This window comes from Hyaena hyaena, unplaced genomic scaffold (genome assembly GCF_003009895.1).
Source record: "Hyaena hyaena isolate Hyena2069 unplaced genomic scaffold, ASM300989v1 scaffold_35, whole genome shotgun sequence".
NCBI lineage: Eukaryota > Metazoa > Chordata > Mammalia > Carnivora > Hyaenidae > Hyaena > Hyaena hyaena.
Genome location: NW_024080667.1, coordinates 5038864 through 5064424, shown reverse-complemented (window position 1 = coordinate 5064424; position 25561 = coordinate 5038864). Strand labels below are relative to the sequence as shown.

Genomic DNA, 25561 nt, shown 5'->3' with positions numbered 1-25561 from the left:
AACATATTTGACTGTGGTTGGTTCTTAAGTTTCATTTTCTCGAAATCCAGTGCATTGACTCTGGCTTAGGTTTGGGTTTGAGTTCACTTACGTGGTTATAAGGCATCGCAGCCACCTAGGTCTAACGGCCTCCTTGTTTAGTTATCTTAACACCCTCTCCTCCCTCATCTCAGCTCCTCTCTCTCTCTCCCTTCCCATAGACATGCTACTGCCGTCTCCTCCTCTTGGCCGTCTAAACCAATCCTGCCATGCCTGGGGATGTTCCTAATGTTTCTGCCCTTAATAATTGCCTTCTCTACCCACAAGTTCCTCTTGGGCCATGGCCAAAAGCAGCACCTGCAAGCTCAGTGTCAACCAGCACCCGTATTTATCTTTGATCAGTAACTGTCATCTCAGACCCTGTGCTAGGTGCCCAGCATAACCCCGAAACCAAAGGGGGCGGTTGCCTTCAGGAATCCCAGATTCCAGTGGGACATATAGGCAAGAACACAGCACAGTTACAATACTTCATGACAAATGCAGTGCTGAACTGAAGGAAGTTCATCTGATGGGGCTTGGGCAGGAAGTGGAAGGAAAGCCCAGCTCCAGCCCGATCTCACAGGAGACCAGCCTAAGTCCTTAGAGCTGTGGGGCGCCATCTTGGGAACAAACCTGATCAGGTCTATGTCTAGAAATATGTCTTCAGCTTTGGTGAGAATGGGCCAGAGGGCAGATGCCACATAGGAGGCTCCTGTAGGTGTCCAAAGACCGGTGACGGTGATGTGATGCTGGGTCTAGGACAGAGTGGAAGAGAGGGAGATTGGGAAAAGAGATTCACATGCTAGAACGGAACTGGGCTGAACTGCCTTGGAATGTTTCACATGCTTCCCTGAAGTTCCCGAAATTCTTTTGCACAGATCCCTCTTTTGTTCTCAGGAAGAAAGAGTGTGAATTGTGCCTGGACCCGCCTTTTCTTGCACAGACATTCCAGGGCCTTAGATGACCCCTCTGCTGTGTTAAATAAGGTTGGGGGGGTGGGGGAGTGCTAGGAGTGGAATCCCCCAGACAGGATGGCAGAGACCTAAGTTCTGGTCCGGGTCTCCGGACTCCATGACCTTGGGTTAGTTGCTTCACCTCCCCAGTTCCTTTTTGCTGTCTTTAAAGTAGCAATAATAACAGCAAAGACCAAATGCAAGCCATTTTACTCCAGGCTATATACTTTCTTCTTCTTCTTCTTCTTCTTTCACACCCAGCATGGAGCCCAACATGGGGCTTGAACGCATGACCTCTGGATTGAGAGTCATATGCTCTACCCACTGGGCCAGCCAGGGATCCCAGAACTATAGGCTCTTAACCACTACACATATACCTTTCCATAAACTGCACACAATGCTCCGTAACACATGAATTTATTTTGTTATTAACTCTCTGATGTGTCCCACACTCATTGCTGATACAGTCTTTCAACCACCCCCATTGTCACATGTCACTATTGTCCAATTTTCTATTTAACTTTCTCTGTGTTAAAGCAGATCACAATTTAGAGCCTCGTAGGCCTGGATTTCCATCTGGGTCTCACCACAGGGGAGTAATGTCATTTCACCTCAGTTTTCTATCCTGTCAAATAGCCATGCTCAGGTAGGAATGGGAGGGAGAGCAGTAAACATGAATAGGAATGGAAAGCTCCAGGCCTGGAAACTTAACGAAGCTGGTTGAATCATTCCCCTGTGGTGAGAAGCTTGTGGGAGTGAGGCAAAGCCTGCCATTGCCAACTTCGGAAACCGGAAGAAGGAGGCTTAGAAATGCAAGCACTTGCCCTTCTTGTAAAACTCTTGTCTTCCACAGGTCCGTGGCCTTCTGGCCCACACCTAGAATCTTGAAGGAGCCGAGTGGTCTTCTATCAGCAGAAACCTATGCTAGACCACGTCACCCTTTAAGTGCAAATGAATACTCCCTTTGAGTGAATGAATTAATGAATGTTTAGCTAAATGAATATTATAGCTAAAGGCCAAAAGAAAGGAGCACTTGCGAGTTAAATGGATGCTCTACAAGCTTGATCAGAGTTCATTCAAAGACTCATCAAACCTCATGGATGGCATTTAGTATAGGAGTCTCCCCTTCTCTGTGGGGACCACATACTAAGACCCCCCAGCAAATGCCTGAAAACGCAGATAGTACCTAACCCTATAAATACTATGTTTTTCCCTATACATACATATATGTGATAAAGTTTCATTTATGAATTAGACACAGTAAGAAATTAGCAATAATAACATACAATACAAAAGAAGAGTTAGAACAAGATACTGTAATAAAAGTTATGTGAATGTGGAGTCTCTCTGTCTGTCTGTCTCTCTCTCAATATTTTGTAGTCACCTTTCGTCCTGTGATGATGTGAGATGATAAAATGCCCACGTGACAGGGTGGATTGCGAGGGATGACTAGTCATGTGACGTAGTCCTAGATTGCTATCAACCTTCTGACAATCCGTTAATGATCCACGAGGAGGATCATCCACGTGTAGACTGGGGTTGATTCGGGACTGAGGTTGATCGCAGGTCACTGAAACTGTGGAAAGCAAAACCATGGATAAGTGGGGACTGCTTGCAAATTAATAGAAAAGGTGGGGTGAAGTGTGGTTAGTGGAATTTTTGTGAAAAATGCAGCTTTAGGACGTGCCAGAATGTACCATAAAGGGTGTGGGGAGATGAGAACTCTCAACACTGCTGTTCGGAGGCAAACTAGTCTGGGCACTTTGGAGGGCAGTGGGGCTGTCTCTGACCCAGAGATCCCAGATCCCAGATGTTATCCCAGAGATAACATCTCATTATCCATTCTGAAACAGATCTTGGAGGCATGCACCACGAGGTATGTTCATGGATGTTTAAGACATGATGCTATGTAAAAGTCACCGATCAGAAACAATGTAAATATCCATCCATAGGAAAATGTCTCCTGAAATCATGAAACAGCCATTTATTAGTACTTTGCAGCAGTTTAAAAGGATGAGAGGGAGGAGGATGAGGTTGGTCTAAAACTCACATACACAACCCTCCTTGGCAGAACAGTGCATTTCAAGTAGCATTTACGTAAAACACAAAACAATATAAAACAGAAGAACTAAGTTTTTTCTGCACGTATATATGTGGACTTAAATATGTAAAAAAGGGAAAATGGTCTGGAAAGATAAAAGAGTGAAAGTGGCCTTATCTTTAAATGTGTTCTTAATTTGTTAAATTATTTTTAATATTTATTTTTGGGAAAGAGAGACACACACACAGAGTGTGAGTGGGGGAGGTGCAGAAAGAGAGGGAGACACGGAATCGGAAGCAGGCCCCAGGCTCTGAGCTGTCAGCACAGAGCCTGACGCAGGGCTTGTACCCATGAAACATGAGTTCATGGCCTGAGCCAAAGTCAGAGGCTTAACCGACTGACTGAGTCACCCAGGCGCCCCCTACGGTTTTTTGTTTTTTAATGAAGGCAGTGTAACTGTGGATGATGCATATAATTTCATTAATTAAATTATTTTTACTGGCCTAACAATCTATCCTTTCCTTCAGATTGAAGCCCTATAGAATTATTTTGGGAACGCTTTATCAGCTACCATGAACTTGGAATATGCATATTGCTTTTCCAGAGAAGAGGGTATTTCGTGTCTTTAGAGTTTGTGGCATCTTGTTATGTTGTCGCCCCACCATGTCACTCTTGGATCAATCTTTTTTTATTGTCAAGTTGCTCTTTCTGGGCGAACAAGGCTTTGAAGTAAAATTAGGTATCCCTTCAGCCATGTCCAAACTCTCACAGGTTATGTACTACTAGAAATTGAATTAATGAGATGTCACCTTTATTTGATGGACACAGAGGACATGTGTATTCATCAAATACTCAGGACAAAGCGCATCACCCCACCCCGCCCCCCACTCATACCCACTCCACAAGTGAACTTGGCCAGGATGGGTGCTGTGTGCAGCTCACTGACTGGCAGAGTGTCTGAGAAGAACAAGTTCGGGGTAGGGAGCCTCTGGTACCAAAGCCAAGTCTTTAACTTCATCCCCTGTACGTTGCCATAGTGAAAATGCAACACAGTTTATTTCTCCCCTATGACAGTCCCATAGTAGGCCACCAGGAAGAAGGTTATTGAACAGTCTTTTCTCTTGGTTATTCTTTGTTTCTCCATCTTTTATTTTTATTGCTGTCGCGTGTGCACATGCGTAGGCACACGCGCACTCTCGCAGATCTGTGCACGCACACACCGGGAGCTTTGTCACTCCTTCGTCTCTTTTCCCATTTGTGGGTCCTGCTCTTGGTGGTGGTTGGTCCCATGGCTCTGCTTCCCCTCTCAGACCTTGTCCTCTTTCTCTGGACTTACACCCCCTCGTCACACTCACTTAGCATGCAGTGGACCAAAAGCATGAGAATTTGGGAGCGGTCAGATTGAAATAAACCCAAACCCCATTTCTGTTGCTTAACCCCCTGTGACCAGCAGTACTTTCCATGCTCTTTCCAAGCTCCAGTTTCCTCATCTGGAAAATGACAACAGTCATGACTTCCTCTCGGAGTTGTACTGAGACATCGAGATCACCCCCCGAACAGAGTAGTGTCTCAATAAATACTGGCTCAGTCGGTTGAGCAGCTGGCTCTTGACTTTGGCTCAGGTCATGATCTCACAGTTCATGAGTTCAAGTCCCATCATGCCCCACACCAGGCTCTGTGCTGACAGCGCAGAGCATGCTTGAGATTCTCAATCTTTCCCTCTCTCTCTGCCCCCTCCCACGCATGTGCTCTGTTTCTCTCTCTCAAAATCAATGAATAGCCTTTTAAAAAGTAAAAATAAATAAATGAATAGATACCAGTTTCCTTCCTCCTCTCTCCCTTCTTATTTGTCCTGCCTCACCATGGCCCCTTCTTTCCAATTACCCTTAAAAGACTATAGACTCTATACTATAATACCCTGAAGTATGTTATATATACTAAATCATTTATGTATGTACAATGAGTAGGATATGTAAAATCACCTCCATTACTCTTTTTTCTAGCAGCTAAAGAGAATATTCATTGCTCTCCTGGGTAATGAAAGGCATCAGTCTTTGTTTTCAGGTGATCCTTGCTTGATCTTTCCATCTCACCGACGGCCCTTGATGAGGGGGAAGGTCATGGGGTGTGGGAATGGAGGCTTCTGTCCTTGGGCTAGATTTTAGGTGCTCATACTCATTCAATGACTTTGCTAGTCCTCGAGCCGCAGAATTTATCTTTACAGCTCCGTAGCACTTTCTTCGTTTGGCGTCTCTGTGCCAAAACTCCTAATTGCCCCTAGAGTCTATTGTTATAGTTACCCTGGTAAACTACCTGCCGCTACACTGTCAGCACCTGCACCAGGACCCCGCCCCGTGGCCAGGTTAACCCTGAAGGTGAAGGGACAAGGAACCGTGTGCTGGAGGGCACACGAGGGGGCAGCAGAAAGGCAACTTTGTCTCCTTCCTCTCAAACAACACACATGGAAACGTCTCTGATATGAAAAAGACAGCAAGTTCATGGGAGAAAACCTTGATATTAAAGAATAACAAAGGAGAAAAACTGTCCATGATCCCACTCTCAGAGAGAGTGATTGTAGGCATGTTTGTGTATTGACTTGAACCGTAGGAGATTGCTGACAACTGACCATTTTTGACCTGAAACATGACAATTGCATGTGGTTTAACCTAGCATTTCCTCACACCTTTTGTTTAGGACAAACACAAATGCATGTTTTTTTAATTTTAGAAAAAGAGAGTGCAAACGGGTGGAGGTGGGGGGAGAGAGAGAGAGAGAGAGAGAGAGAGAGAGAGAGAGAGAGAGAATCTTAATCAGGCTCCACGCTCACTGCAGAGCCCAATGAGGGACTCAATCCCACGACCCTGGGATCACGACCGGAGTTGAAGTAAAGAGTCAGATGCTCAACTGGCTGAGCGACCCAGGTGCCCCATAGATGCATTTTTAAATACAAATTCAAAATGGGATTATATGCACATATGTGTGTGTATCTTTAAAGCCTATCTTTTCAGGGGCACCTGGGTGTCTCAGTCAGTTAAGTGTTCAACTCTTAATTTCTGCTCAGGTCATGATCTCGCAGTTCATGATCTTGAGCCCCACATCAAACTCTCTGCTGTCAGAGCAGGGCCCGCTTTGGATCCTCTGTCCCCCTCTCTCTGCCCCTACCTCATACACACACCCTCTCCGTCTCTTTTTTTTTCTCTCTCTCTCAAAGAAAATTAACACACCTGGGTAGTTCAGGCAGTTCAGCGTCTGGCTCTCAATTTAGGCTCAGGCCGTGATCCCAGTGTCTTGGGATCAAGGCCCTAGTCAGGCTCTGTACTTGGAATTCTCTCTCTCTCTCTCTCTCTCTCTCTCTCTCTCCCCCTCTGTCTCTCTCCTCTGCTTGTGCTCTCTCTCTTTCTCTCTCTCAAATAAAAAATAAATATATAAATAAACATTTTTAAAAATGTACACATCGTTTGACTCAATGCCTACTGTTAAAAAAACACGTATGGCATTTATCATGGGAAAAGTGATAAACATCCTAAACCTCCACCAACGAGTGGATTTCCAAATAAACTAGAATGCTGTCATACCAAAGAGCACAGTTGGCTCTTGAACAACACAAGTGCTGTAAATAATAAACATTAATAAACAATAAATAATAAAATAAAATAAGTGCTGTAAATAACACAGTACTATAAACGTATTTTCTCTTCCTTATAATTTTCTTTGTTGTTGTTGTTTTTTGTCATTTGTTTATTTATTTTGAGAGAGAGAGACAGAGAGTGTGAGCAGGGAAAGGTCAGAGAGAGAGGGGAGGGCAAAGAGAGAGAATCCCCACCAGGCTTCTTGCCGTCAGCACTAAGCCAGACGCGGGGCTTGAACTTATAAACTGTGAGATCATGACCTGAGCCAAAATCAAGAGTCAGATACTTAACCCGCTGAGCCACCCAGGTGCCCCCCTTATGATTTTCTTAATAACACTTTCTTTTCTCTAGCTTACTTTATTGTAAGACCACAATAGATAATACATATAACAGACAAAGTGTGTGTTAAACGACTGGGTGTGTTATCAGCAAGGCTTCCGGTCAACTGTAGGCTATCCGTAGTTAAGTTTCTGGGGAGCTCCAGATTACATGGGGATTTTCAACTGCTTGGGGGCCAGTGCTCCTAACCCCTGCACTGTTCAAGAGGCGACCGTAATTTGTAGCCACACCAAATAGCCAATCAATCAAATAGAATGGAATGGAATAATATATGCAATGGGGTGGTAGGGGGGGAAAGCAGTTTGCAAAGAGGTAAGGATCCCATTTCTATAGGGGTAAAAAATAAAATTAAAAAACAACCACACACGTACACACACAGAAAGAATGAAAGAATGATGTCAGACTGCCAAATTGATCGTGTCTGGGCTCTTGGAAACGAAGGTGACCTTTACTTTCCTCAGTTTGCATTGTTGAGGGTTTGTAGTTTTCTAAATTTCAGGCCCTGAAATTTTATTACAATGGTTGTAAGAAAAACACCTCCCCAAAGCTGTGAGTAGTCATTTGCTCCAAATCTGTTTCCGAAAGCTTGCAGTCTCTTCTGGAGGAAACCCTTCATTCTTGCAGCTGACCTTAACTTTGAATTGTGCCATGCATGTCCCTTTTGGACAGTGTCTCAGCATATTCATAGTATGAGGAATGGGGGAGCGGCCATGTCCATTGGCTTGGCTTGCCCCAAAAGAAACTTGGGAAAGTAGGAATCCAGATTTTTGAGAAAAACATCAAGTACCTTTCCTTGGGGGACATTCACGCTTACAGCTGTGACACTGGCATTGCTGTGGCATCTGGAATTGGAGACGGGCTGGTCATCCCATGAATGGCTGGGTCATTTCACTTATAGGCTCACAAAAGCTGCCAGCCTTTTGCTAGAAACCTAGAACCTGCCCGTGACCCCCCTCTAAAGAAGACAGAAAGGACAAGCCCACCTTGTCCCATTGTGAGTCCATCCTTCTACAGGATGGTCAGGAGTTTTACAACCATAAGTGATATCCAGGCTAGTCTCCCTGCTGAGCCACAGTTTGCAAAGCCAGGGCCAGCAACGCATTTGGTAACAGGTCAAGTGAAGCTGTAAAAGTATCAAAAGAAGTAACATGACACCCTCCTCCCAGCTCATAATTAAATGCTCCCTTTAACACCATTAACTACATGAAGACTTCCAGGGGTTCACAAGCTTCCCTAAGACCAAGGGGACTATCTTCTCTATCCACATATCAGACTCCGGCAATTGAGAAGGATTCTATGAATGAGTGAGTGACTAATATGTGAGTAAATGAATCTGTCCAGCAGCACTTTGTGGATATGACTGCTTGTTCACTGCACAAAAATTTATTGCAGGTTTACTGCGGGCCAGGCTCTTTGATGGACCCTGGGACATCAAGGGAGACAGACAGGCTTGCTGCTTTCAGGGAGCTTATAGGCCGGCTGGGGAGACAGCCAATCTGCCAGGAAAACAAACATGCGTCTGGTTTCAGATGGTGACAGCGCTATGAGGAAACCGCAGAGGCTGTACACTCAGAGGAAACAGAGAGCCTTGGGGTTCAGGGTGGTTGGAAGGTAAGGGGAACAGAGAAGTCCCCTCAGGGAAGGTGGCCTTTGAGCTCTGACTTTGGAAAACCCTGAAAGTATTCGTTTTCAAGTACTTATTTAGCTTTGTCAATACTTTTTGTCAAGAGCTCTGATCCTGAAAGTAAAATTTCAGGGACATGTCTGAAATCACCTGTTTCTTGACAGTGGGCACTCGGTCTCCTTCATCACCGTGACCTAGCAGGATTGGGGGGCAAGCACGTGGGATTTGCAACCGCACTGCCTGGGTTCAAATCCTGCCTCCATCATTTACTAGCTACAGACCTGGGACAAGTTACCTAAGCTGTGGAGCCTCAGTTTCCCCATTCAAATAGGAGAAGGAGGAGGAGGATTAATAATTAGTAAAATACTTTTACAAAAGAGGGGCGCCTGTGTGGCTTAGTCGGTTGAGCGTCCGACTTTCGCTTAGGTCATGATCTCGCGGTTCGTGGGTTCGAGCCCCGCGTCGGGCTCTGTGCTGACTGCCAGCTCAGAGCCTGGAGCCTGTTTCAGAGTCTGTGACTCCCTCTCTCTCTGACCCTCCTCTGCTCACGCTGTCTCTCTCTCTCTCTCCCCCCTAGAAATAAATAAAAACATTAAAAGAAATTTTTTTTAAAAATACTTTTACAAAAGAGATCATTAGCTGCCCACCAAAAATTCATAATTTCTCTTCCAGAGTTTGAAGTTTTTGCTCAAAGGCTGCTGCCCAACCACAGAGTCCATTTTCTAGCCTGTCTTGCATCCAGATGCAGCCAAAACCACATTGTTGCCGCTGACACGTGAATGGAAGTGATGGGGGTCACTTCCAGGCCTGGGTCGCCGAGTCACCTGAAGGAGGAAAAGCACCGGGTGGCCAGGAACACCCCCACCGGACTAAGTCAGGGAAACACAAGCATTGATTATGTGCGGCGTCTGAAGTTCAAGGGGGTATTCATGATGGCATCCGGCCCTGCTGGACTTACTCATGCAGCTTTCAGGTGTATGTCAGGCAGCGCCCAGAAGTGGCAGCTGCCTGAACATAACTGAGGACAGGGCTTTGAATCCTACCCCGTGGGCCACATGAGATTTTGACCCTCTGCCCCTTCTCACCTTTCCAGAAGGGGATTTATTTATCTTTTATTTTTTACTATACTGGATATTTATTTCTGGGAAGATCAGTAACTATAGGACGAGGGAATATTAGGCTCCTTGGACTTAGCAGAGTCGCATTGTCCAAAAAAAATATTTCTTTTTAATTGATGGGGATACAGGAAAAAGAGAATCTTGCTCAACAATGTAATCTCTCTGCTCCTTGAGTTCGGAGACTGCACTGGAGCTTGAAATCAAGAGCTTCACCCAGAATGTAAAACATCTTTTCTCTTTTTACTTCCTTTTCTTCCAGGACAACTCTTCTGTGATACGGCTTCTGGCTTCTCAGGCAACTAAGAGGGAAGAAAAGAACTACAGGTCTCATGTTTTCATCCATTTTATTTTTTTTAATGTTTATTTATTTATATTTAGAAAAAGAGAGCATGAGTAGGGGAGGGGCAGAGAGAGAGGGAGAGAGAGAATCCCAAGCAGGCTCCATGTTATCAGCACAGAGCCTAATGCAGGTCGCAATCTCACGAACCGTGAGATCACAACCTGAGCCAATATCAAGAGTCAGATGCTCCACCGACTGAGCCACCAAAGTGTCCCTTTTCATCCATTTTAAAACGCGATAGCTGGGGCACCTGGGCGGCTCAGTTGGTTAAGTGTCCGACTCTTGGTTTCAGCTCGGGTCACAATCTCACAGTTCGTCAGTTCGAGCCCTACATCAGGCTCCACGCCGTCATGGCAGAGCCTGCTTGGGATTCTCTCTCTCCCTCTCTCTCTGGCTCTCTCCTGCTTGTACTCTTCATCTCTCTCAAAATAAATAAGCTCTAAAAAAAGAAGAATGGAGTTTTCTAAAAATAAATAAATAGGTAAAATGAGGTGATGAATATACAGTTCCCAGCCCAGCAATGACACATAGTAGAAATCTGACAAGTCAGACTGGTCTGCCCTTAGCTCACATAGTTCCTGTTAATTCACTATCAACTATGACATGATTGATAGCTTATCTCAGCCATGATAAAAATGACTTAACTGATATTATTTTCCCTGTTGGATAAATAAGAAAACAGAGTCTCAGGAAGGTCAAATATACAACTTTATTATAACAATAAATGTCTGGTACACTGGATCTTTAATTCTAACAACCATATAAGAGTGCATGAGATTGGTATTATCATACTCATTTGCCAGATGAGAAAACTGAGGTTCAAAGATATAAACAACTTTCATTCTTTGACAACATTTTTTAGTACTTTTATGTGTTCTAGGCTCTGTGCTGGAGAGCTGAAAGTCAAAGAGAAGCAATAAAGACACATTCCTTGTTCTCATTGAGCTCACAGCCTGGTGTGAGATATAGCCAGGGAAAGAGGCAATCGCCAGTATGAAAAGTTTATAACTTTGGGGCGCCTGGGTGGCTCAGTCAGTTGAGCGTCCAACTTCGGCCCAGATCATGATCTCACAGTTTATGAGATCGAGCATCACATTGGGCTTTGCACTGATGGCGTAGAACCTGCTTCAGATTCTCTGTCCCTCTCTGTGTCTCTCCCTGGCTCACACTCTCTTTCTCTCTCTGAAATAAATAAACATTTTTTTACAAGAGGGGGCTCACTTGGTTGGGCGTCCGACTTTGGCTCAGGTCATGATCTCATGGTTTGTGAGATAGAGCCCCATATCTGGCTCTGTGCTGACAGCTCAGAGCCTGGAGCCTGCTTCAGATTCTGTGTCTCCCTCTCCCTCTCCCTCTCTCTCTGTTTCTCCCTGCTCATGCTCTGTCTCTCTCTTGAAACAATACATAAACATTTTTAAAAATTAATAATTAAATAAAAATAAAAATCTGAGTAAGCTCAGGACACTATAGGAGCAAACAGGAGGGGCCACCTAACTTAGAATTGGGAAAAAAAGGTGAGAAACAAAGCATTTTAATTTACATTAGAAGTAAATTGAGATACAACTTGTGATAGGGTTTAGCTAGAATGGACATTGTGGAAGAATGTTCCAGATATAGGAACCACTGGAGCAGTTTCACCACTAGGTGCCCAGAAGTCTGATTTCTTTCTATTTATTCTGTCTGGGAATTTCTGGGCTTGTTATATCTGTGGAGAGATATACCCTCATCTCTGGACATTTTCCACTCATTTTCTTCAAATACAACCTGTGCTTGTTCTGTTTTTCCCTCTGGGACTCGAATTAATCCTCAATGAGGCATTCTATGTCACTTACCTCTTCTGTAGTTCAGACCTTTTTGATTTCCTATCCTTTTTTCTGGAGATTTTCTTTACCTGTTTTACAGTGTATATTGCTAATCCCTTCTTTAGCTGTGCCTAGTCTGATGTTAAAACTGTCCATTGTATGGGTACCTGGGTGGCTCAGTCCGTTAAGCATCTGACTCTTGATTTTGGCTCAGGTCATGATCTTACAGTTTGTGAGTTCAAGCCCCACATCAGACTCTATGCTGGTGGTGCAGAGCCTACTTGGTATTCTCTCTCTCTCTCTCTCTCTCCCCCTCCCTGCTTGCTCTAAACAAACAAATAAATAAGCTTTAAAAAAACTGTCTATCGGGGTGCCTGGGTGGCTAAGTCGGTTAAGCATCCGACTTCAGCTCAGGTCATGATCTCACAGTTTGTGGGTTCGAGTCCCATGTTGGGCTCTGTGCTGACAGCTAGCTCAGAGCCTGGAGCCTGCTTCGGATTCTGTATCTCCCTCTCTCTCTGACCCTCCCCTGCTCATGCTGTGTGTCTCTCTCTCTCTCAGAAATAAATAAAACACTTTTAAAAATTAAAAAAAATAACTATCGTATTCTTAGTTTGAATAGAATAGTTTGAACAGGGGCGCCTGGGTGGCTTAGTCGGTTAAGCGTCCGGCTTTCGCTTAGGTCGTGATCTCGCGATTCGTGGGTTTGAGCCCCGCGTCGGGCTCTGTGCTGACTGCCAGCTCGGAGCCTGGAGCCTGCTTCAGTCTGTGACTCCCTCTCTCTCTGACCCTCCCCTGCTCATGCTGTCTCTCTCTCCTAGAAATAAATAAAAAAACATTAAAAAAAAAAAAAAGAATAGTTTGAACAGTTTGAACTCTTAGTTTGAAAAGAATAAAAAATTCTTTTATTTTTCTGTTCTAAAATTTCTGATTGGTTCTTTCTAAAATCTGTGATGTCACTTTATATCACCTCCTGTTTCCTACCCAAATTTCCCAGCTTGGGTTCTATCTCCCTGAACAAAGGAAGCATTGTTGTTTTATTTTTGGTTTCTGATGATTCTTAGGACCATTATGGGTGTGTTTCTGTTGTCTGTTGTTTCTGTTGACACTTGCTCATGGTGTCTTGTCATTTAGTATACCTAGTTATCTCTAAGTACTTTTGCATATTGTATTTTTAAATATATTTGTTAAAATAATTTAAGACCTAGAATGATGTTATGTTCTCTCAAAAAAAGGTTTTCGTTAGCTTCTATCAAAGGCCTGAGGGTACTAACTGCCTGGGACAATTTAATCAAATTCAAAAGATTGGGGTTTTCTGGATCATTCTCATGACTCAAAGACTTGTGATAGTCTGAGCTGGTTTGGTTCCACCCCACACTTTCTCCCAGGGCATGGCACTTTTGAGTTTTACCTAAAAATGGAAATGGTTGACCAGGATCACTACCCTTGATGGGATTCAAAATCCTGCTTTAGTTCTCCTAGCTCTGAGAGGCTGTCAAAAGACAGCACAATTTCTCAGCTGCTTATTTGATATCAGCAAGTGTTCCTGAGCAAAAGGGGCCCTGAGAGTATGGCTCACATCTCTGGGATCCTATCTGGTCCCAGATTTCAGCCAGCACTTTTTGCTATCTTTTTAGCTCTTTGATAGTTTTTAGATATTTTTGTATGTTATGCAGCTAATTTAGGTGTCATCAGCTTTTAGCCATTACTGAATCCAGAAACTTAATAGTATGTTCCAGAGATCTCAAATCTTCTGAGTAGTACAGGCAGGATTGGAAAGATCTGTTTCAAATCCTAGATTCTTTCATCTACACTGCACTGGTCAATCCAGATGGTGATGTTATAGAGAGACAGACGATAGATAGATAGGCAGATAGATAGATAGATGATAGATAGATAGGTAGATAGATAGATAAAAGCTAACACTTACTAAGCCTCTTCTCTGTCAAGCACTCTGTTCTAAAACTTTAGATGATTAAACTCGTTCAATCTTTACAACAATCTTATGAGTAAGGCACTATCATTATTTCCATTTTACAGATGAGGAAATTGAGGCACACATAGATTAAGTAAACTTGCCCAAAGTCACACATCTAGCAAGAATTGAGCTGGAATTCAAACCTGAGTCCAACTCTAGAGCCTATGCTCCTAATTGCAAAGTTTTAAACAAAACTGTCCTGTTGCCAAGGGCCTGAGAATCATGGATCCTACCACAGAGATTCAGTCACAAATATCAGTTTTAGAACTAATGGTTCTCCATACTATTTTCACCTATGCCTGCCTGAGCCCGGATGAAACACAGTCTTCACTTCCAGGTATCGGGAAGGATTGCTTTGAAAACAAATCTTCAGCTCTATAAACTACAACCCTCCTCATCGCCTCTATCAGATGTTATTCTCCAAGGGAGACCAGAAGAGTTTACAGGCTAATCAGTGCTCCCGCCAGCCTCATAAATTGAAACAAGGGTGAGGCAGTGAAGGAGAAAATGTTTTATTGTTCCCCTTTTTCAAAGGCAGATTCCAAGCCAAAGCAGGTGAGTCACCCACAGAGATCAGAATCCAACACCCAGTCTGTTCCACCCTCTGAATTCCCTCTGCAGTAGGGGACTTTACTCCATAAAGAAAGTCACTTCTCTTCTAAGAAATATGCAGAGCAGACTCTGGGTTCGCAGGGAGAGGGCAGTGGGAGACAGACTCACACAAGATCCATGAGTCTCTCTGGGTTCGGGTGGTCCCGTATTTTGAATTTTTAGGACATTAATAACTACCCAAATTACTATTAATTGAGCATTCACCACTGTGCTAAAGCACGTTTAGGCATTTGTTTAAAATCCTCAGATGACCCTCTAATGAAGATTCCATTCTTATTCTCACTTTCATATTAGGAAACTGAGGCCCAGGGAAGGCCTTAAGGCAACCTGCCATGACCACCGAGTTAGGAGAAGCAGCCCTTTGGTTTGACAGTCTGAATCAATGATCTTCTGTTGCCTTTCCTTCTAGACGCATGTCTCTAGATACTGAGACACAGAGTGGGGACATAGGGCTTCCTTGGGGCCTGGGTTCATTCGGATCACGGCCGAGGAAGCTGAACCCCAGAGCAAAGGACACAAGGAAGAGGAGAGGGTTTCTCTAAAAAGAGCAGGGTAGGTGCAGACTGACGCGTTTGTCAACATGACAACCTGGACACGCCTGGAAACAGCTGCTCCACCACCCAGATGGCCTCTAATGGGGCAAGTGCCGCCAGGTCATGCTCTTCCAGTTATTCTCTTCTCACGTCTTCAGAGCCGTCCAAAGGCCATGTCCCATCACGAAGCTCCCGGGGATCCCCGCTCTCATCTTACCTTAGGATGAAGCTTCAAATATATTTTGGTACCAAGGCCCACCCATTGGGAAGGCCTCCGCCAAGAAAGGGAAAGGGAAGCCTCAGGTGCGTGAGCTGCGTGGCTTTGGAAGGATATCCCTGCCCCTAAATCCGTCTCTTATCTTGACATGTCACTCTAGCGGAAGCCCCACCACTGAGTTGTTGTCTTCTGGTGAAAAGTACAGAAACCTCTTCCAAAATGTAAATGTCCCCAGAGAGGGTCCTGAAGTTCTGCCCATCTTAATTTTTCCCCACACAAATATATCTCTTTCCAGACATTTGGAGCCTACTACCATCTGTCTGCTGAGAGTCTGACCCATAAAAGGCCCTCCGTAAATATAGTATCTGTTTGCTACTTGATGAATGCCCCAATATGACTAAACCAATAAACAAGTAGCAGCCTAAAATTAGAGAGAAAGAGGGAAGAAATCCATGCTTCATCCAATCTCTCTCTCTTTTTCTAAGTTTTTAAAATTTATTTTGAGGAAAAGAGAAAATGAGAGTGGGGGAGAGGCAAAGAGAGAGAGGGAGAGGAGAACCCCAAGCAGGCTCCGTGCTACCAGTACAGACCCTGACGCAGGGCTCGAATTCATGAACTGTGAGATCAGGACCTGACCCACTCTTTTTCTCCTGCATATGTAGAAGAATTTCTTGCCTTGCCAAGAGAAGCAATGTCTGATAGAAATATATTGTGAGCCACACATGTAATTCAAATTTTTCTAATAGCTGCATTTAAAAAGTTAAAAGAAACAGGTGAAGTTAATTTTGACAATATATTTAGTCCAATATATCTAAATTTCATTTCAACATGTAACCAACTTAAAAGTATTCAGACACATTACATTCCTTTGTGCATGCTAAGCCTTTGAAATCTGTTATGTGTTTTATACTACAGCACAGTTCAATTGGTACTAGTCACATATAAAGTGTTCAATAGTATGTGGTTAGTGATATATTGAACAGTGCAGGACTAGAACCCAGACTCGAGAAAATAATTCTCTGGGGCAGGGGCAGAGAGATAGAAGCAAACACAGAATCTGAAAGAGACTCCAGGCTCTGAGCTATCAGTACAGAGCCCAATGCAGGGCTCAAACTCATCACATTGAGATCATGACCTGAGCTGAAGCCAGATACTTAATCAACTGAGCCACCCATAGTCGGTTGAGCGTCCGACTTTCGCTTAGGTCATGATCTCGCGGTTCGTGGGTTCGAGCCCCGCGTCGGGCTCTGTGCTGACTGCCAGCTCGGAGTCAGTCTGTGACTCCCTCTCTCTCTGACCCTCCCCTGCTCACGCTGTCTCTCTCTCTCTCTCTCCTAGAAATAAATAAAAATATTTAAAAAAAAAAAACCAAAAAAAAAAAAAAAAACTGAGCCACCCAGGTGTCCCAAGAGTCAGGTGTTTAACTGACTGAGCCACCCAGGTGCCCTAGCTTTATAGTTTTTACCTTTCATAAGGGATTAGGTCCATTGGGGATTTTTTTTCATATTGTAGGCAACTGAGATTCAACTTCTATTTTATAGTTTCCTCAACACCATCTACTAAATAATCTGTCCTCTCAACTCATTTGTGAAACCATTTCTATCCCATATACTTAGTATCCCATATACTCAGTTGCTTCTGAGTTGTCTGTTCTGATAGTTAATCATCACCATAACCCTTGTTTTTTAAATATGATGATTAAATTGCAGAGAATTGGGGCAAGTGACCCAGCACCATTCAAACAATAAGTGTTAGAATTATGATTTGAACCCAGGCATTTCTGATTTTGTTCCATTAACATTCTATTTGGCTCCATGTAACAGAAACCAGACCATAGTGGCTGGAACAAACAGATTTATTTTTCTTGCAATAATTCTGGAGAAAGACCTCCCCAGGCCACATACAGTGGCTCCAGGATACGACGCAGGATCCAGGAACCTTCTATCTTTCTGACCAGCTGTACTAATGTGCGGTTTTTGTCTTCATGGTTGGAAGATAACTACCGCACCTCCTGGAATATATCCTCATTTCAAGAAGGAAGAAGGAGGAAGGGAAAGAACAAAGGCAAAAGTGCATCAGCTGAATCTGTGCCTTTCAACCAAGGAAACAATTGTTTTTCTACAGATACAACCATTAGACTTCCACTAACACCTCCTTGGCCAGAAGTAGGCCACATGTGCATGCCTAGTCTCAAGAGAATCTGGAAAATGGGGAGGGGGTGTTATTTATTTATTTATTTTTTAGCTGGGACAATTGCCATCTGTTTTAGTCTGCTGTTTTTTTTTTTTTTTTTTTTGGGGGGACTGCTATTACAAAATACCATAGCCTGGTGACTTAAAAACATCAGAAATTTATTCCTTCCAGTTCTGGAAGCTGGGAGGCCCAAGATCAAGGTTCTGGAAGATTCTTTATCTGGTGAGACACAACTTCCCAGCTCATAAGCAGCCTCACATGGCAGAGGGGAATGAAGCCTATTTCATAAGGGCACCAATCTCATTCACGGGGATGCCACCTCATGACCTAATCACCTCCTGAAGTCCCCACCTTCAAGTACCATCACTGTGGGGATTAACTTTCAGCATATGAGTTTCGAAAGGATACAAACTTCTAGTCCATACCACCACCCGAACAAAATTTGGTTTCTGTTGAAAATTAAGAAGTGGAGAATGGAGACTAAGCTGACATCAGAACAGGTTTACTGAAAAGCTAATAAAGCTTAAGGTTCAGAGTATCTCGTTTGTCCATCCCTCCTCCAATGCCCTATGTTTAATTTTATATACTTAGTTTCATATTCTTTGTCTTCGCGTGTTTGTATAAGGAATGCAAAAGTGAATCCCATTTAACTCTACTTAACATCCCATTTCCCAGGCTTGTTTGCAAAATTTGTCCCATGCAAGAGGTGTCCCATAGGACACACTTTGGGACCTGAGCTACAAGAGCTAAGGTTACTATTATATTAGTGTGGATAATAGTCAAAATGGGTCCCTCATCCCAAGGTAACTTTAAATCAGGACAGGTACTAACATTCAAGCTGGGATTCAGAGAAATACTGTGTAGATTTCCTTTTTAACACTGACCTTATTCTCTCTTTGGAAATGGATAGAGAACCCAGAAACTGTGTAAGGCAACCAGCTGGGGTTAGGCACACAACAGAGACTCAGACCCGGAAAAGGAAGGTACACATCCCCGTTTTACCACGTCTTAGCTAGATGACCTTGTGCACATTCCTTAACCTTTCTGAGCCTTAGTTTCAATGTCTAAAACCACACATGCTATACCACCCCCATAAAGAGTAAATGAGTTACCGTACCAGAAAGCCTTGTGTGATGCCTGACACGTAGGCAGCACTCATTATGTGTCTGTTAGATCTGAGCCAGCTGTTGAAGCAAAGAAACAGAAGTGTCCCACGTTGAGAAGGCTGCAAATAATGGAGAGGACAGACAGGCATGGAGTGTCGATGCGGAACAGAAAAGTAGGGGGCTGGGGATATTCCCATATGTATAACGCAAAGCAATGGGTATTAGAGAAGAAAGATGTTGGCAAATTTCAAGGCCAGAAAAAGCCGTGAGGCCTGATGTGCTAGTGGTCAATCTCAAGGTTGGGAGGAACAGTATGGGGCCCAGGACACAGGAAAAAGCCACAAAAGACCCATTTATAGATCAGGTTTCTCTCTGTACAGCAAATTAGACAATACCTCCCTTATTCACCATCAAAGCATAGTGTGAGGATAACATGGGATTTTGTGTGTGACCAAGCTTTATTGAATCCTATAAAGTATTCAGTGGAATACACCCATAGAGATAAAATTTGAAAGTAAAAGATGTATAAAGAGCATTATGGGGATCAAAGTCGGTGTTTCGGTAATGGGTGTAATGAGTGTGCATTAAACTCCCTAACGATCTGGCCTAAGAAAATGTTCGTTCTGTAAATCAGTTAATGAGCCCCCACCCTCCTAGCTGCCAGAAAATTCCATCGCAGTAAGATTTTGCAAAACCTTCCTCTCCCAAAAACTGTACGGAAGTCCTCGGGAACTTGCTCAATCTGGAACATGCCAGGAGAGACCCTCTAAGTCTCAGCCCACACTGGGCTTGCTGGTCCACCGTCCCGGCCTGCCTTGAAGGTGGCATCTCTGTTGCCTTGGAGCCAAGCTTATACACAGGATGTCTTTGCTGCAGCTGTGGTGCAGGGCCGGCGGCGGGGGCGCGGGGGGGGGGGGTGTTCTCTGTGCCTAGAGTCAGAACTCCCTCTGCTCAGCCCACAGCCATGCCCATCAGAGGTCCTGCCGGCTGAGTTATTCCAGAACCCAGTAAATCTTTCTGTCCTACCTTTCCTATCTGGGGTTGGGGGTGAGAAGGGGGAAGCTCTCTCCAATCCCTCCTCTGTTCCCTCCCTGCTAGGGATTGCTTCTGCCAGACCTTGGAGCCCCATCTTCTCTCAGATAGTCCCAGTCTGGTCACCCAGGGGAGCTCAAGTCATAGGCGTGGAGGAGGGGCTCTGACTTAAGGGGGCCTGGAAACTTCTGCTTCAGGCTATCTTCTTGGGATGAAAGAGGGGAAACTACCCACCATTATGAGAACAAAAATACACATTAATATCTCAGCAAATGATCACATGAACACAAGTAATATTTTCTTCACACTCCTTAAACAAAATCTGATTTAAGGTAAGTTCCCTGTTATTTGTTAATAAGAGATCTGTTTGTTTTGTGAGCAACATTGCCCTCAGGCAGAAAACTTACACTGCCACCCACACTCTCTGAGCTCGGTCCCAACACCAGCTGGACTAAGCACCCCCCTGGTTGCTGGGTCAGTTTTATTTGGAGGCAGACAAATTTGTTGACGATAAATGAGTAATGCTGACTCTGTGGGGTGAAAAGGTCCCCCTAGAAGGTGACCTCCTCTTTTCGGGGCACAGCTGTTTAGTTTAGAGCACAAGGTCACTGTCAAGGAACAGCCCAACAACCCTGGCGATTTTTCCTGTGACATGTGGCCAAGGCTACAAACCAGGACTTTACTCTGAGGTGAAAATAAATCTTCTGGAGGCCTCTATGCAGAGGAGGATGGCTCCATTGGTGGCCAGTGACTTTATGTTTTTGTTTGTTTGTTTGTTTGTTTTTTGAAAAAGAGAAGGAAAATCACAGTCGACAGAAGAAAGAAGGTAGGTGGAGCTCATTCCCAAGGAAAATGCTGATGCTCCGGGATTGTCAGAGCTGGCCATGAACTTGCCACCCAGTGTGGCCCAGAGGAAAACACAGATGCATAGAGCAGGTCTGGAGGAGAAGACCAGGCTGACAGAGGACGGGGATTGGGGCCAAGGGCGGCGGGAAGGAGGTGGTAAATGTGGTCAGGGAGAAGTTAGACTCCACCTGGAGTACATTCAAGTTCAGGATGAGTATATACAATTCTAAGTTCTGGATTTGAGATTTGCCTTTTTCACTTAGAGATATTTGGCCATTGAGCAGCTATTATATGCCAAGGAATATGCCAGGCGCTGAGGGTACAAAAATGAATAAAAAGAGCCATTGTTCTAAAATTTAAGGTCCTGGGGTGCCTGGGTGGCTCAGTCAGTTGAGTGTCCGACTTCGGCTCAGGTCATGATCTCACAGATCATGGGTTCAAGCCTCACATTGGGCTCTGTGCTGACAACTCAGAGCCTGGAGCCTGCTTCAGATTCTGTGTCTCCCTCTCTCTCTGTCTTCTCCCCCATTTACACTCTGTCTCTCTCTCTCTCTCTCTCTCTCTCTCTCAAAAATAAATAAACATTTAAAAAAATGTTTTTAATTTAAGATCCTAACTTAACTTACCTCAGTGTCCATTGACTTGTTTCTATAATGGGTATGATAATTTCTACTTTGTGGGGTTGTCAGGAATATTAAATGAAGGTATAGAAGTATTTTCTGTTAGCCATAGTACACTGTCCAAATGCTCTTTTTTTATATAGCTACTATGGAAACAGTATGAAGATTCCACCAAAAATTAAAAATTAATTAGAATTACCATATGATCCAGTAATTCCACTACTTAGTATTTTCCCAAAGAAAACAAAAACACTAATTTGAAAAGATATATGCACTCTTATGTTTATTGCAACATTATTTACATTTGCAGACATGGAAGCAACCTAAGTGTTCATTCATCAACAAATGAACGGATAAAGAAGATGTGGTGTGTGTGTGTTTTGTAATATATATATATATATATATAATATTGCTCAATCACAAAAAGAACAAAATTTTGCAATTTGCAGCAATATGGATACACTTAGAGGGTATAACGTTAAATGAAATAAGTCATAGAAAGAAAAATGCCATATAATTTTACTCATATGTGGAATTTAAGAAACCAAACAAATGAACAAAGGAAAAAAAGAGCAAACAAAAAGTCAAAATCTTAACTATAGAGAACAAATTTTGGTGATTGCCAGAAGCGAGGTGGATAGAGGGATGGGGGGAATGGATAAAGGAAATTAAGAATACACTCACCATGATGAGCACTGAGAAATGTATAGAATTGCTGAATCATTATATTGTACACCTGAAACAATGTAATACTGTATGTTAATTATGAGTAAAAAATTATATATTGATTGCATGCCTTGTTCAAAGGAGGGTTTGAAATAGTCACTTGCCAACAGTGACCTTTTCTTCTTTTTCTAACTTAATAAATGTTTGAAATAACAAAAAATGTACCAAAACGTTGGAAAGATGCTACAAAGAACAATACAAAGATGATTGTTCAACAATTGGCTCTTCAGTGCAAAAAAGTCCTGAGTTGTAACATTTGCTAATTTCCATGGTGTAAATACTCCCACCACCGCCAATTTGTTACTGAATGCATAGTTGGGTAGATATAAACTTAACAGACTCCAGCATACCACTGACACAAAGAACTTTTTTTCCTCCCCAAATCTGAGAATAAATTGCCAATCTGATGCATCAACCATCAACACAATAGTATGTATTTCCCACAAACACAGACCTTCTCTCTTTCCAACCACATTAATTAAAACTATAAACACCAGGAAATAAACGCCATCTGATCCAGAGACCCCATGTAAGTTTCACTGATTGTCCCAACAAAGTTCTTAGTGCAAAAAGATCCAGTTCAGAATCACACGCTGCATTTACTTGTTGAGTCTCTTTAGCCTCTTTAGTCTTTGGTTTTTCCTGGACTTGCCTGATCTTGACATTTTTTTTAAGACTGCAGGCCAATGATCTTACAGAACATCCCTGGATGTGGGCTGTACTGATATGTCTTCGCGATTCTATTTAGGTTTCGCAACATCCGCTAGAACGCGAGAGGAGTAGTGACGAGCCCTCCTGGCGTCCTATTGCGTGGAACACTGCCTATTTAGATCTTTGCCATTGCAGATGATCATTTTTATCTCTTGATTAAGGTGGCATCTGGCCAGCACCATGACGTTATTCTCTTTCCTTTGGTAATTAGGAAGTATTCTGTGGGGAGGTACTTTGAAACTATAAATAGCCCTTTCCTTATGAGGAATATTTTCCTCGTGATATTTGCAATTCACTCCTTTATTGATTTATGTCTATATGGGCTCATGGTTTCCTATTCCACTTCATCCATTTTAATCCATTATAATCATTAATTCTTTTGTCGCTAAGTTGTCCCTGGTTTGGACATTCGGACAGTGCAGTGAGACATTGTTCTTTGAGCACTTCCCTTTTTTTTTTTTTTTTTTTTGGCACCATACGATGTTCCAAGCTCGCTCTGTACTGTCTGCACCCCAGCCTTGGAATCAGCCATTTCTCCAAGGCGTTCTGTTTCCCTGGACTCCTTAACAGAGTCTTCAGTGGAGAACAGTATTTAGAAACCAAGATCTGGGTTGGCTAATGATGCTCAGAGGGTTACTATGAGGGTGTCACTGTTCCCAGGCCCGTTCAACAGAGATAAGGATACACACACACATACACACAAACATGAACATCTATATTTATTTCTGTATCTATTCATCTTTTTTAATGGAAAGCCATGAGTTCACATCAACCTCGAATTCTGAATCCAAACCTCAGAGTTTATTCTAGTTTTCTCCCTTTCTGTGTGTATTATCTTCCTTCCCCAACAGTGAAAACTTAGGTCTTGCTTTTTTTTTTTTTTTTACTGAGATATAACTCACACACCAAAAAGTTCACCAGTTTAAAGCACACAATTTATTGGTTTTTTTTTTGGGATGTTCGCAAGGTTGTGCAAACATCACCATTATCTAATTCCAGAATATTGTGATCACTCCCCAAAAAAGAAACTCCAGACCTGTTAGGAATCACTCTCCAAATTCCTCCTCCTTCTATCCCCTGTCACTGCTAGTCTAGTTTCTGACTCTACACATTTTTTTGCTTGGGACATTATATATGGACTCAAGCAATATGTGACCTTTACTCTCTGACTTCTTTAACTTAGCACGGTGTTTTCAAGGTTCACCCAGGTTGCAGCACATGTCATGACTTGATTCATTTTTATAGCTGAATAGTATGCCATTTAAGGATAAACTCTGTTTTGTCTATCAGTTAATGGACATCTGAGTTATTTTCACTTTTTAGGCTATTATGAATAATACTGCTATGAACATTCATTTAAGTGTTTTATTTAAGTTTATTTATTTATTTGTGTGAGAAAGGAGAGGCAGAGAGAGAGGGAGACAGCAGGGGAGAGGCAGAGAGAGAGGGAGAGAGGGAGAATCCCAAGTAGGCTCCACGTGGTCAGCACAGAGCCTGATGTGGCATTGATCTCACAAACCGTGAGATCATGATGGGAGCTGAAACCAAGAGTCAGACTCTTATCCAACTGAGGCACCGAGGAGTCCCTCATTTACAAGTTTTTATGTGAACATGTTATTGACTCTCTTGAATATATACCCACGAGTGCAATTGCTGAGTCACGTGGTAATTCTGTTACATTTTTTGAGAAACTGCCAAAATGTCTTCCAAAGAATCTATATGATCTACTTTCCCATCAGCAATTATGAGAGCTTCAATTTCCCCACATGCCCCCCGACATCAATTGCATGTTTTATTACAAGTCATCCTAGTGGGCGTGAAGTGGTGTCTCATTGGATTTTGGTTCGCATTTTGCTAATAACTAATGGTACTGAGCAGCTTTTCATATGTTTATCGGTCATTATTTATGTTTCTTCTTTGGAGACATGTCTACTCCTTTGCCCATTTTTTAATTGGGCTGTCTTTTTCACATTAAGTCATAGGAGTTTGTTATGTGTTTTCAATACTAAACCCTTATCAGACATAGAATTTTCAAATATTTTCATTCATTCTATGGATTTTCTTTTCACGTTTCCGAGAGTGTCTTTGAAGTGCCAAAGTTTCCAATTTTGATCAAGTTATCTGTTTTTTCCCTTTGGTTGGATCATCGCTTAATCTAAAGTCATGAGGATTCCCAGCTATGTGCTCTTTTGCGTGTTAATAGTTTTAGCTATTACAGTTTGGTTTGATAAATTTTGAGTCAGTTTCACACAGGATGTCTAACTTCACTCTTTTGTATTTGGATATCCAGTTGCACCAGATCATTTGTTGAAAAAACAAATTTTCCCATTGAGTTGTTTTAGCATCCTCATTGAAAATCAATTGACCATAAATGTATATTTCTTCTAGACTTACAATTTAACTGAACCCTACCTCTGTCTTTCTGCTAGTACCACATCATCCTAATTACTGTAGCTTTGTGTAAGTTTTAAAATCAGGAAATGATCCCTTGAACTTCCTTCTTCTTTTTAAACATTGATTTGGCTATTCTGTGTCCATTGCATTTCCATGTGAATCTCAAATTCAGCTTGTAAGTTTCTCTATGAAAAGAAAAACCTACCTAGGTTTTTAATAGGGTTTTTAAATGTTTATTTATTTATTTTTGAGAAAGAGAGAAAGAGAGAATGAGTGGGGGAGGAGCAGAAAGAAAAGGAGAGAGAGAATCCCAAGTAGGCTCTGTACTGCCAGCCCAGAGCCTGATGCATTGCTCGAACCCACAAATCGCAAGTTCATAACCCCAACTGAAATAAAAAGTCAGACAAACAACTGGTCCACCCCGGTGCCTCTCAATAGGTTTTGTTTATTGATGCCCTTTATCAAATTGAGAAAGTTCCGTTCCATTCCTAGTTTCCTGAGTGTTTTCATAATGAAAGTTGGTTGAACTTTGTCAAATGCTTTTTCTACAACTATTGGGATGATCATATGGTTTTTCTTCTTTATTTTATTAAAATTGTATATTACATTAATTGGTTTTTTATATTGAACCAATCTTGCATTTCTGGAATGAATCCCAGCTGATTATGGTGTGTGATTCTTTTTACATTCTGTTGGATTTGGTTTGCTAGTTTTTTTGTTGAGGATTTT

At 42.7% G+C, this 25561-nt stretch overlaps 1 long non-coding RNA gene across 1 annotated transcript; it reads right to left on the bottom strand.

Moving 5' to 3' along the window:
- Positions 1 to 17776: 17776 nt before the first annotated feature.
- LOC120229834 lies at positions 17777 to 22331 on the bottom strand. Its single transcript, XR_005527849.1, has 4 exons — positions 22182 to 22331; positions 21686 to 21737; positions 18515 to 18622; positions 17777 to 17846 (listed from the first exon to the last, which is right to left on the bottom strand). It is a non-coding gene; the product is annotated as an uncharacterized LOC120229834 (long non-coding RNA).
- Between the last annotated feature and the right edge of the window lie 3230 nt (positions 22332 to 25561).